Here is an 11,581-nt window from a genome sequence, read left to right on the forward strand (position 1 = left end):
AAGAACGGACAATGACAGAACAGACAGTCAGCGCTGCGAACCACACAATGGTTCCAAAGGAATTCATGCCATCCACATCGACGAATCCACTTCTTCACCCAGTCCAACAGAAATTCCACCTTTCGCAATGTCTACATCAACCCCAACCGTCAAAAGAGAAGAACAACCCAAGTCAATTACGCTGCCCATCCCCACCACTCAACCCAAGAAGATCAGTCCAACAATTCTCGCCCAACTTACCGATTTAACTCCAGAGCAAGCCATTAAAGAACTCCAGTCTCATATCAAACAACAAAGGGAAGAGAAAAGACGCCCCGTTTTCTTGACTGAAGAAGAAAAACAAATGCCAGCAGATCAACTTTATCTTCGTCTCAAACAGGCCGACTTACTTGCTCGTGAAGCCGAATTCCTGCAACATATGCCTCAACTCCCTTCCGACGTCCGGAATTGGAGTAAAGCCGACATCAACCGTTGGTTCAGGGATCAGAAGCATGAACAATGGGCCATTCGTCAAATCGAAAATGGTAAAACACTTTTCATCTGTCCCCAATGCAATCAAGCCAGAGACGCCGGAGTTCATCGCTGTGTCCCTTTGTGGAAAAGACCAACAACCCGTTCCGGACTCCCCATGCAACGTCAGACCTTCTTAACGACATCGGGCGGTAGTTTCAGAGTCAGCCAGAAAACAGTTCCTGACACCACGCGCATATCTGAACTGTCGGATCGAATTGCCAAAGCAAGAGAAAATACAACACAAGCCAACCAGCAGTTAGCCCAACTCCAAGCTCCACGTACAACTACTTCAACCACTTCAAATTCAACTCCACTTGACATCCCAGATCATCAACAATTTCCATACGCTTCTAACCCTCAACTTCAACAGTTCGTTCAACAATCATCCTCATCGTCATCCAGTCCACCCCTCATCGATCTAACACTTGACGACGAACCAATGTCGTCCCTCGAAATCCAACAACCCCAACCACCTCCAATGCAATCCCCAATCATGTCCCAAGGTCAACAATTCCCCTATCAATCATATATTTATCCATATTACCCACCTATGTATTCCCCAACCCCCATATACTCGTCTTCATATAACCAGCCAAATTTTCAGTCCCACCATCCATCAAACCCAACCACATAACCATATCTTGCCCATCCTCCATGAAAAACACATCCATAAGCATCAATAATAATTCATCTAAATCCAATCCCCCATCTCAATCGTCTCCAATTTTTCCCCTTCGTCGTTATTCATGTCCATCATCTATCTATTCATCCAACATAACCCCCCACAACTCCCATAATAATAATAATAACATCGATATTAATTCTCCCCCTCCCGTCAAGTGTGTTCCCAATCCGTCTCCGTGTCCATTTTTTTCTATTTATTCGCTAGTTGCTCGCAACATCTCTCGTTGTTCCCTTCGTTTTGTTGATCTTTTCATAAATTCTATATCGATATTGTGCCTCGTTGATTCCGGTGCCGCCGTTAATGTTATGTCCTTCGAAATTGCTTCACAAATTCCATACAGAATCCATAATCAACCTTCCTCGACGCTATCTGGTTGCACGGGCTCCACAATGGATATTCTCCATTGGGGCTCTTCTTCTTTCTCCCTTTCCAATAGTCAATCTGTCGATCTTACCTTCGCCGTAGTCAATCATCTTCCCTGGCAATTTATTCTCGGTCTCCCATTCTTTGTTGCCACTAATTTTGTTGCCAATTTTTCAGAGAATTACCTCGTCAATCGCCACGGCCCAGTGCAACTCAAATCGCAACTCCAGTCTCTTCTCATATCTTCGTCATCTACAATCAACACACTCACCGCCGAAGAAAGACAAGAGCTCCAACAACGAGTGGATGAAGCATTACAGGCTGTCGAATATCCTGAAATCGTCGATCAACTCTCACCCCTTCTCTTGGAATTTCACGACATCTGGGCCTCCATGCGACCAAGCAAGTGCAAAGTCCTACCACATGTCATTGAACTCTCCTCAACGCGCCCGATTGTCGAACGCCCTCGTCGTTTCTCCGCCGAACAGGTTGAAATTATCAAGAAAGAAGTCGAAATCATGGAAAAAGACGGAATCATCAGGCCATCCTGTTCGCCGTACGCTACGGAAGTCGTCCTGACGCGGAAGAAGAATGGACTCTGGCGCTTTTGTGTTGATTACCGCCAACTCAATAAGGTTACTACATCCGACAAATACCCGATCCCCCGGATCGCAAGTCTTCTAAATTCTATCCGTGGCAGTAACGTCTTTTGTGCCTTAGATCTTCGTGCTGGGTATTGGAACATTTGCATGGAGCCACGTTGTACCCCGTTTACCGCCTTCCGCACCCCTACAGGTCTTTATGAATTCGTGGTCATGCCTTTCGGCTTAAAGAACGCACCAGCCACATTTCAGCGTGTCATGGATTTCATCCTCCAAGACTTGTTTCCGAAAGGCGTCCTCGTCTACCTGGATGACATCTTGATCCACGGCACCTCCGTCGACGAAGTTTGCAGCACTCTTCGAATTGTTTTGCAACGTTTTCGCCATTTTGGGCTTCGGATGAACATCGTCAAGTCCCAGTTCTTCCATAAATCCCTTCTATATCTAGGTCATATCCTCGCCCATGGCACCATCCGACCAAATCCAAAGAAAGTCGAAGTCCTTTCGCACATCCGCCCACCGACTTCAGTCCCAGAAGTTCGCAAAGTCCTCGGCCTGCTAAGTTATTTCCGCCAGTACATTCCAGCCTTTTCTCACTTTGCCCACCATCTATCAGATCTTTTCAAGTCCAAAGTCGTATTTGAATGGACACCCAACCATCAGTTTGCCCTCGAATTCTGCGCACATCAGTTAGCGACTTCAGTTCTTGTTCTTCCACTTGAAGATGACGATTTCGTTCTCGAGACCGATGCTTCAGACTACGCTGTTGGTGCCATTCTCTCAGTCCGTCGTGATGAAAAGCTCATTCCAGTTGAATTCGCCTCTTGCACCTTAAAAGCTGCTGAACTCCGTCAGCCAACACGAGAAAAAGAGGGCTATGCCATCTTTTGGGCCCTCAACCATTTCGATCATTATCTACGCGGCCGTCACTTTGATCTCTTCACCGATCACCAGTCTCTGCTGTACATGTCGAAGAACAACACCGGAAAACTCGCTCGCTGGTCCTGTCGCTTGGCGGAGTACAATTTCACCCTTCGTCATAAGCCTGGCAAGGAAATGGATCATGTCGATTTCTTTTCACGTTTTATTGTTGATGATTATGACCTTCTTGCCGACAGAATGACCTATCTCCCCTCGGTTCCTTCTTCAATCCCATGTCAACTTTCACCCTCGCAGCTTAGCGCAAATGTCATTGAAATAAGCAACGCTTCACCACCGACACCATCCCTCATTGTTCCAACGCCATTCCCCTCATTTGACGAAATCGTTACCGCACAACGATCCTATGTGCCCAGACCAACTGGCAAGCAATTCTCCACGCGAAACGAGATCATCTTCTACAACCATGGTCTGTGGATCCCACCAGCACTTCGTTCACAGGTTATCGCCGCGTGTCATATTGTTCCACCCTTCCGTCATGCGGGGCATGTGAAAACAGCTAAGACTATTTTGAAAAGTTGTAACTGGCCTAACTTACATCGTGATGTTGCTTCTTTTGTCAGCTCTTGTTTATCTTGTCAACGCTTACGCCCACGAATCGAGCAATATCAAGGCCAGTTCATCCATCAGCCGCCAACAACTTCATTGTTCGAGCAAGTCCATATCGATCACTGGGGCCCTTGTCTTTGGGTCCGCAATCAACCTTACGTTCTCACAATGATCGATCGTCTCAGCCGTTGGTGCGAATGCGTAGTTGTCAAAGATGCAAAGGCCGAAACGACTGCACGTACGTTTTTGGAGCACTGGGTTTGCCGCTACGGAGTACCCAAGACTGTTGTTTCTGACAAAGGACCCGCATTTTGGTCCGATGTCTTCGATCGGTTGTCCAAGTTGTTAGGTTTCACTCATTTGCGTACCACGTCCCAACATCCCGAAGGCAACAGCTTGATCGAGACATTTCATCGTACCCTAAAGAAGGGCATCGCCTCCATTCATATCGAGAATAAAGACATCCCCCTTTTCCCACTGCAGTTCAACTGGCCGTCTACGCCTATCGCTCTACAATCCACTTAACCTTGGGCGACTCTCCTGCGTTTATCACCTTTGGTATTGATCTCCGACCCCCAGTCGAGAATGATTGGCGTTTCCTACGACATGCTGACGACGTTCAGCGGGCTAAGGTCATATCCGAAATCCGATTGAAACAGATTGAACGTGCTCATGCTCAGTTTCTCTACTTGTCCAAGCTTGATCAGCCGGGTCGAACGCACGATTTGTTTGAGTTGAATGACATTATCCTGGTTTCCTTATCCGACAAGGAATTTGCTGCCGCGTCCCGAGTTGAGGGCGACCGCAAAATTGCCCCAAAGTTCAGTCTGCCCGCCCGCGTAATCCATGTTTCGCAGAATGGCAAGTCCGCAATTGTCCGACACTTTGGCTCAGGTCGTACACAAGAAGTCCACATCCAAAATGTCCGTTTCATTACGCTCCCATCATGCCCTATTCTCCGGTGGCAATCAATCGCCACCCAACATGCGGAAAGCACCATCAGTGATCCGGCCAAGAGAGCACAATACTTAGAAGCTTTCTGGACGAGTATTACAGATGCTCAAGAGCCGATCCAACAACGCTTCAAGCGACGCAGAGTAGGCAACGAGGCTTGAAGGGGACGATAATCTGATATTCGACATTTTTGCAAGCCTCATGGCCTACATATGCGTTTGCCTTCATCATAACAGCCAAAAAAAGGCAGGTGCTGGGATTCGAACTCGCCCCCTTTCGGTCCTACGATCCACGTTCCTACCCCTGCGACAACAGTCAGTTTCTTTTCTATCAATTTGGCTGGTAATCCGCTCGAGTTCCAAAAGTATCTTGTCCTGTTGTTTTACCTTTTTCTGTCCCATTTTGGGTAGCCCCTGTTTTGTTTGTATTTTCTGTCAACCTTCTGGCACAGACTTAACCCCCCCCTGTCTTCAACCTCCATTCCGTCGAACCAACCTTCCTCCCAACCTTCGGAAATGAACCCTCTCTGCGCCGCCATCATGGTTTTCCTCGCCAGCACACGCCTCGTCTGCCTGGCATCGTCTTTTTCAGGATGGATCCGCAACGCGCGCACCCTCATTTATTGGGGATCTTACTTAGTCCTTTTCGTATTGTTTTACCTTTCATTCACTTGTCCCTCATGTCTCCTCTCTTTCTTTCTTTCAGTGGTTTCCCCCCTCTCAAGCGCGTTTAGGAGCCGTTTTCCCCCTTGGTTCCGTTAGTCTTGAGGCTCCATTCGGGAGTCCTTCCCCGTTTCCTCCCTCATTCCTGTCCCTGTCGCTGTCAGTTGGCGCTGTCTTGTTGGTTTGTTGCGGCCTACAATTCACTCTGGATTAAAAGTCCAACGCGCTATCCATTGCACCACTAGGGCTATATATAAATATTTATCAACATAAATCAGTGAAAGCGGATGATGAATGTCGAACAAAAGATTTTACATAACCCTAGATGGGACTCGAACCCATAACCTCTGAATTAGAAGTCCAACGCGCTATCTATTGACCCACTAGGGCTATATATAAATATTTATCAACATAAATCAGTGAAAGCGGATGATGAATGTCGAACAAAAGATTTTATATAACCCTAGATGGGACTCAAACCCATAACCTCTGGATTAGAAGTCCAACGCGCTATCCATTGCGCCATTAGGGCTATATATAAATATTTATCAACATAAATCAGTGAAAGCGGATGATGAATATCGAACAAAAGATTTTACATAACCCTAGATGGGACTCGAACCCATAACCTCTGGATTAGAAGTCCAACGCGCTATCCATTGCGCCACTAGGGCTATATATAAATATTTATCAACATAAATCAGTGAAAGCGGATCATTGATATCGAACAAAAGATTTTACATAATCCTAGATGGGACTCGAACCCATAACCTCTGGATTAGAAGTCCAACGCGCTATCCATTGCGCCATTAGGGCTATATATAAATATTTATCAGTATAAATCAGTGAAAGCGGATCATTGATATCGAACAAAAAATTTTACATAACCCTAGATGGGACTCAAACCCATAACCCTCTGGATTAAAAGTCCAACGCGCTATCCATTGCGCCACTAGGGCTATATATAAATATTTATCAACATAAATCAGTGAAAGCGGATGATGAATGTCGAACAAAAGATTTTACATAACCCTAGATGGGACTCGAACCCATAACCTCTGGATTAGAAGTCCAACGCGCTATCCATTGCGCCACTAGGGCTATATATAAATATTTATCAACATAAATCAGTGAAAGCGGATGATGAATATCGAACAAAAGATTTTACATAACCCTAGATGGGACTCGAACCCATAACCTCTGGATTAGAAGCGCTATCCAGGGCTATATATAAATATTTATCAACATAAATCAGTGAAAGCGGATCATTGATATCGAACAAAAGATTTTACATAACCCTAGATGGGACTCAAACCCCATAACCTCTGGATTAAAAGTCCAACGCGCTATCCATTGCGCCACTAGGGCTATATATAAATATTTATCAACATAAATCAGTGAAAGCGGATCATTGATATCGAACAAAAGATTTTACATAACCCTAGATGGGACTCAAACCCATAACCTCTGGATTAAAAGTCCAACGCGCTATCCATTGCGCCACTAGGGCTATATATAAATATTTATCAACATAAATCAGTGAAAGCGGATCATTGATATCGAACAAAAGATTTTACATAACCCTAGATGGGACTCAAACCCATAACCTCTGGATTAAAAGTCTAACGCGCTATCCATTGCACCACTAGGGCTATATATAAATATTTATCAACATAAATCAGTGAAAGCGGATGATGAATGTCGAACAAAAGATTTTACATAACCCTAGATGGGACTCAAACCCATAACCTCTGGATTAAAAGTCTAACGCGCTATCCATTGCACCACTAGGGCTATATATAAATATTTATCAACATAAATCAGTGAAAGCGGATGATGAATGTCGAACAAAAGATTTTACATAACCCTAGATAGGACTCGAACCCATAACCTCTGGATTAGAAGTCCAACGCGCTATCCATTGCGCCACTAGGGCTATATATAAATATTTATCAACATAAATCAGTGAAAGCGGATCATTGATATCGAACAAAAGATTTTACATAACCCTAGATGGGACTCAAACCCATAACCTCTGGATTAAAAGTCCAACGCGCTATCCATTGCACCACTAGGGCTATATATAAATATTTATCAACATAAATCAGTGAAAGCGGATGATGAATGTCGAACAAAAAATTTTACATAACCCTAGATGGGACTCAAACCCATAACCTCTGGATTAAAAGTCCAACGCGCTATCCATTGCGCCACTAGGGCTATATATAAATATTTATCAACATAAATCAGTGAAAGCGGATGATGAATGTCGAACAAAAGATTTTTACATAACCCTAGATGGGACTCGAACCCATAACCTCTGGATTAGAAGTCCAACGCGCTATCCATTGCGCCACTAGGGCTATATATAAATATTTATCAACATAAATCAGTGAAAGCGGATGATGAATATCGAACAAAAGATTTTACATAACCCTAGATGGGACTCGAACCCATAACCTCTGGATTAGAAGTCCAACGCGCTATCCATTGCGCCACTAGGGCTATATATAAATATTTATCAACATAAATCAGTGAAAGCGGATGATGAATGTCGAACAAAAGATTTTACATAACCCTAGATGGGACTCGAACCCATAACCTCTGGATTAGAAGTCCAACGCGCTATCCATTGCGCCACTAGGGCTATATATAAATATTTATCAACATAAATCAGTGAAAGCGGATCATTGATATCGAACAAAAGATTTTACATAACTAGATGGGACTCAAACCCATAACCTCTGGATTAAAAGTCCAACGCGCTATCCATTGCGCCACTAGGGCTATATATGAATATTTATCAACATAAATCAGTGAAAGCGGATGATGAATGTCGAACAAAAGATTTTACATAACCCTAGATGGGACTCGAACCCATAACCTCTGGATTAGAAGTCCAACGCGCTATCCATTGCGCCATTAGGGCTATATATAAATATTTATCAACATAAATCAGTGAAAGCGGATCATTGATATCGAACAAAAGATTTTACATAACCCTAGATGGGACTCAAACCCATAACCTCTGGATTAAAAGTCCAACGCGCTATCCATTGCACCACTAGGGCTATATATAAATATTTATCAACATAAATCAGTGAAAGCGGATGATGAATGTCGAACAAAAGATTTTACATAACCCTAGATGGGACTCGAACCCATAACCTCTGGATTAGAAGTCCAACGCGCTATCCATTGACCCACTAGGGCTATATATAAATATTTATCAACATAAATCAGTGAAAGCGGATGATGAATGTCGAACAAAAGATTTTACATAACCCTAGATGGGACTCAAACCCATAACCTCTGGATTAGAAGTCCAACGCGCTATCCTTGCGCCATTAGGGCTATATATAAATATTTATCAGTATAAATCAGTGAAAGCGGATCATTGATATCGAACAAAAAATTTTACATAACCCTAGATGGGACTCAAACCCATAACCTCTGGATTAAAAGTCCAACGCGCTATCCATTGCGCCACTAGGGCTATATATAAATATTTATCAACATAAATCAGTGAAAGCGGATGATGAATGTCGAACAAAAGATTTTACATAACCCTAGATGGGACTCGAACCCATAACCTTTGGATTAGAAGTCCAACGCGCTATCCATTGCGCCACTAGGGCTATATATAAATATTTATCAACATAAATCAGTGAAAGCGGATGATGAATATCGAACAAAAGATTTTACATAACCCTAGATGGGACTCGAACCCATAACCTCTGGATTAGAAGCGCTATCCAGGGCTATATATAAATATTTATCAACATAAATCAGTGAAAGCGGATCATTGATATCGAACAAAAGATTTTACATAACCCTAAATGGGACTCAAACCCATAACCTCTGGATTAAAAGTCCAACGCGCTATCCATTGCGCCACTAGGGCTATATATAAATATTTATCAACATAAATCAGTGAAAGCGGATCATTGATATCGAACAAAAGATTTTACATAACCCTAGATGGGACTCAAACCCATAACCTCTGGATTAAAAGTCCAACGCGCTATCCATTGCACCACTAGGGCTATATATAAATATTTATCAACATAAATCAGTGAAAGCGGATGATGAATGTCGAACAAAAGATTTTACATAACCCTAGATGGGACTCGAACCCATAACCTCTGGATTAGAAGTCCAACGCGCTATCCATTGCGCCACTAGGGCTATATATAAATATTTATCAACATAAATCAGTGAAAGCGGATCATTGATATCGAACAAAAGATTTTACATAACCCTAGATGGGACTCAAACCCATAACCTCTGGATTAAAAGTCCAACGCGCTATCCATTGCACCACTAGGGCTATATATAAATATTTATCAACATAAATCAGTGAAAGCGGATGATGAATGTCGAACAAAAGATTTTACATAACCCTAGATGGGACTCGAACCCATAACCTCTGGATTAGAAGTCCAACGCGCTATCTATTGACCCACTAGTGGTGAGCTCAGCGATGCAGAGGTCAAACTAGTGAACAAGGGGAGAAAATAACACGCAAGTGCAATTGTGGTGGCAACAATCCCGTAGAGGAAGATTGGTTCGCTTATAAAGGTGGGAGAGCTAGTAATTCCACCTCTCGGGAAGTTGGTCAAAGACTCGGCTGCCATTGTGGAGAAATTCTGGATTTGCACGTCAATTACTTTGAATAAATGGTTGAAGTAAGAGTGCAATGAGTTGACAAAAATGGGAATAAAAATGGACAATGCGCGAGTGATGATCATAAGGGAAGCAATGAAGAAAAAACCAACGAAAAATGTTGAAGAACATACAAATGTATGGAAATATAGCCCGAAGGCAAGAGACAAACGTACAAATAAACAAGAGGACGAGGAGGAGAGCAAGCACGGGAGAATGTGATCCTTGCATGATGGTAGATAGAAGGTTTCCAATGCTTTGGATGATGGTGTCCGCACTATTGTTTTGAAAAAAAGAAAGAGGATTCATTATGATTCACGAGAATCAATTGATTTCTGACTCACGTCAAGAGACAAGTGTTACGCTAAAATAGCGAAGACTGGCAGTGGAGTTTGGAGCATGCGTCAAGACGGAGACGTTGAGAGTTCGTTGATGTTTTCATGGCGAGTGCAGCCAGCTAGCACGTCACAATCCCCTCCAAAACATTACTGGTCGGCACGATTTCGTTTCCGCGACGTTTGCTGCAATGCCTGCGCCTGCGGGTACTCGACTTCCTCCCAGAACTCTTCGATTTTTTTCTTCCTGAATTCCGGGTCTAGCATCGTCTCCGCAGCTTTAGACACAATTGCGTTCCATTCTTCATGCTGAATATCGTTCTTGGGCTCTTCAAGAAATCGCACATTTTGAATATGCACAACTCTCTCTTTCCCTGTTAACAAATCGCGGACCAAAGCTTTCTTCTCGCCAGGATAGACAACAGTAACGCGGTGGGGAAGTGACCACTTTGGGATCAGTTTGTGCTGATGCTCTTGAACTGCATGGGCTAGCTTGAGTTTGTCATATTGTGTTGACTGCACGAGGACAAGCTGATGGAGTTTAAATTCTTTTGGCACCCGTTTATCATTCTTTGCATCCAAGTCACGCAATCTTTGGTCGAAGGCTTTCCATTGAATTTCAAGACGCAGGTTGTTGAGGAACTTCAGCCGTTCTTGTAGAGGAATATCGCGAACAAAACGCCAGTCATTGTCTGTAGGAGGTCGCGGGTCGACGGTGTTTCTCCCGTTGTGGCATGAATTGTCGACCGATATGAATAAAGGACAAGCTGCAAGGCTTCATCGAAGCTTAATGACGAAGAACCCGACATTGCCATTGCGGAGAGTCCTTTGTTTAGCACTCTATGGAAAGACTCAATAGTTGCGTTGCCCTCAGGGTGATATGCAGTGATTGTGAGGTTCTTTGCCCCCAACCGGCTATGCAGGCTCGTCATCACACCACTTGTTAGTGTTTTGTCATTGTCATTCATAATAACTTCCGGAACACCAAACCGACATACCCAATTGCGCATGAACGCCGATGACACGACTGGAATTGTTGAGGCTGGAATCGCTACGCACTCGACCCACTTTGTAAACTGGTCGATCATAGTGAACACGAGTCGCTTGGTACCATTGAATGTACATTTGTAGAAGTCCATGTAGAGTGTTCGAAATGGACTCGAAATTGGGTGCATCCGAAGAAGGCCCTGGATTTTTTCTCGCCCTGACTTTGTCCTTTGGCACACCAAACAGCTTTTCACGTAGTTGGCGACATCTTGATGCAGTTTTGGCCAATTAAACACCTTTTGTATGATCCGCGCAGTCTTCTTTACA

At 43.7% G+C, this 11,581-nt stretch overlaps 10 non-coding genes across 10 annotated transcripts; all 10 read right to left on the minus strand.

Moving 5' to 3' along the window:
* Positions 1-5,868: 5,868 nt before the first annotated feature.
* Positions 5,869-5,941, minus strand: Trnar-ucu (transfer RNA arginine (anticodon UCU)). The gene has a single exon. It is a non-coding gene; the product is annotated as a tRNA-Arg (tRNA).
* A 69-nt stretch (positions 5,942-6,010) lies between these two features.
* On the minus strand, positions 6,011-6,083 carry Trnar-ucu (transfer RNA arginine (anticodon UCU)). The gene has a single exon. It is a non-coding gene; the product is annotated as a tRNA-Arg (tRNA).
* Positions 6,084-6,295: 212 nt separating this feature from the next.
* On the minus strand, positions 6,296-6,368 carry Trnar-ucu (transfer RNA arginine (anticodon UCU)). Its single transcript has one exon. It is a non-coding gene; the product is annotated as a tRNA-Arg (tRNA).
* A 762-nt stretch (positions 6,369-7,130) lies between these two features.
* On the minus strand, positions 7,131-7,203 carry Trnar-ucu (transfer RNA arginine (anticodon UCU)). Its single transcript has one exon. It is a non-coding gene; the product is annotated as a tRNA-Arg (tRNA).
* A 354-nt stretch (positions 7,204-7,557) lies between these two features.
* Positions 7,558-7,630, minus strand: Trnar-ucu (transfer RNA arginine (anticodon UCU)). The gene has a single exon. It is a non-coding gene; the product is annotated as a tRNA-Arg (tRNA).
* Positions 7,631-7,699: 69 nt separating this feature from the next.
* Positions 7,700-7,772, minus strand: Trnar-ucu (transfer RNA arginine (anticodon UCU)). The gene has a single exon. It is a non-coding gene; the product is annotated as a tRNA-Arg (tRNA).
* A 69-nt stretch (positions 7,773-7,841) lies between these two features.
* Positions 7,842-7,914, minus strand: Trnar-ucu (transfer RNA arginine (anticodon UCU)). Its single transcript has one exon. It is a non-coding gene; the product is annotated as a tRNA-Arg (tRNA).
* A 209-nt stretch (positions 7,915-8,123) lies between these two features.
* Trnar-ucu (transfer RNA arginine (anticodon UCU)) lies at positions 8,124-8,196 on the minus strand. The gene has a single exon. It is a non-coding gene; the product is annotated as a tRNA-Arg (tRNA).
* Positions 8,197-8,832: 636 nt separating this feature from the next.
* Trnar-ucu (transfer RNA arginine (anticodon UCU)) lies at positions 8,833-8,905 on the minus strand. The gene has a single exon. It is a non-coding gene; the product is annotated as a tRNA-Arg (tRNA).
* Positions 8,906-9,382: 477 nt separating this feature from the next.
* On the minus strand, positions 9,383-9,455 carry Trnar-ucu (transfer RNA arginine (anticodon UCU)). The gene has a single exon. It is a non-coding gene; the product is annotated as a tRNA-Arg (tRNA).
* Positions 9,456-11,581: the final 2,126 nt, after the last annotated feature.

The sequence above is a fragment of the Condylostylus longicornis genome, unplaced genomic scaffold, assembly GCF_029603195.1.
Source record: "Condylostylus longicornis isolate FDR11 unplaced genomic scaffold, ASM2960319v2 ptg000733l, whole genome shotgun sequence".
NCBI classification, from domain to species: Eukaryota; Metazoa; Arthropoda; class Insecta; order Diptera; family Dolichopodidae; genus Condylostylus; species Condylostylus longicornis.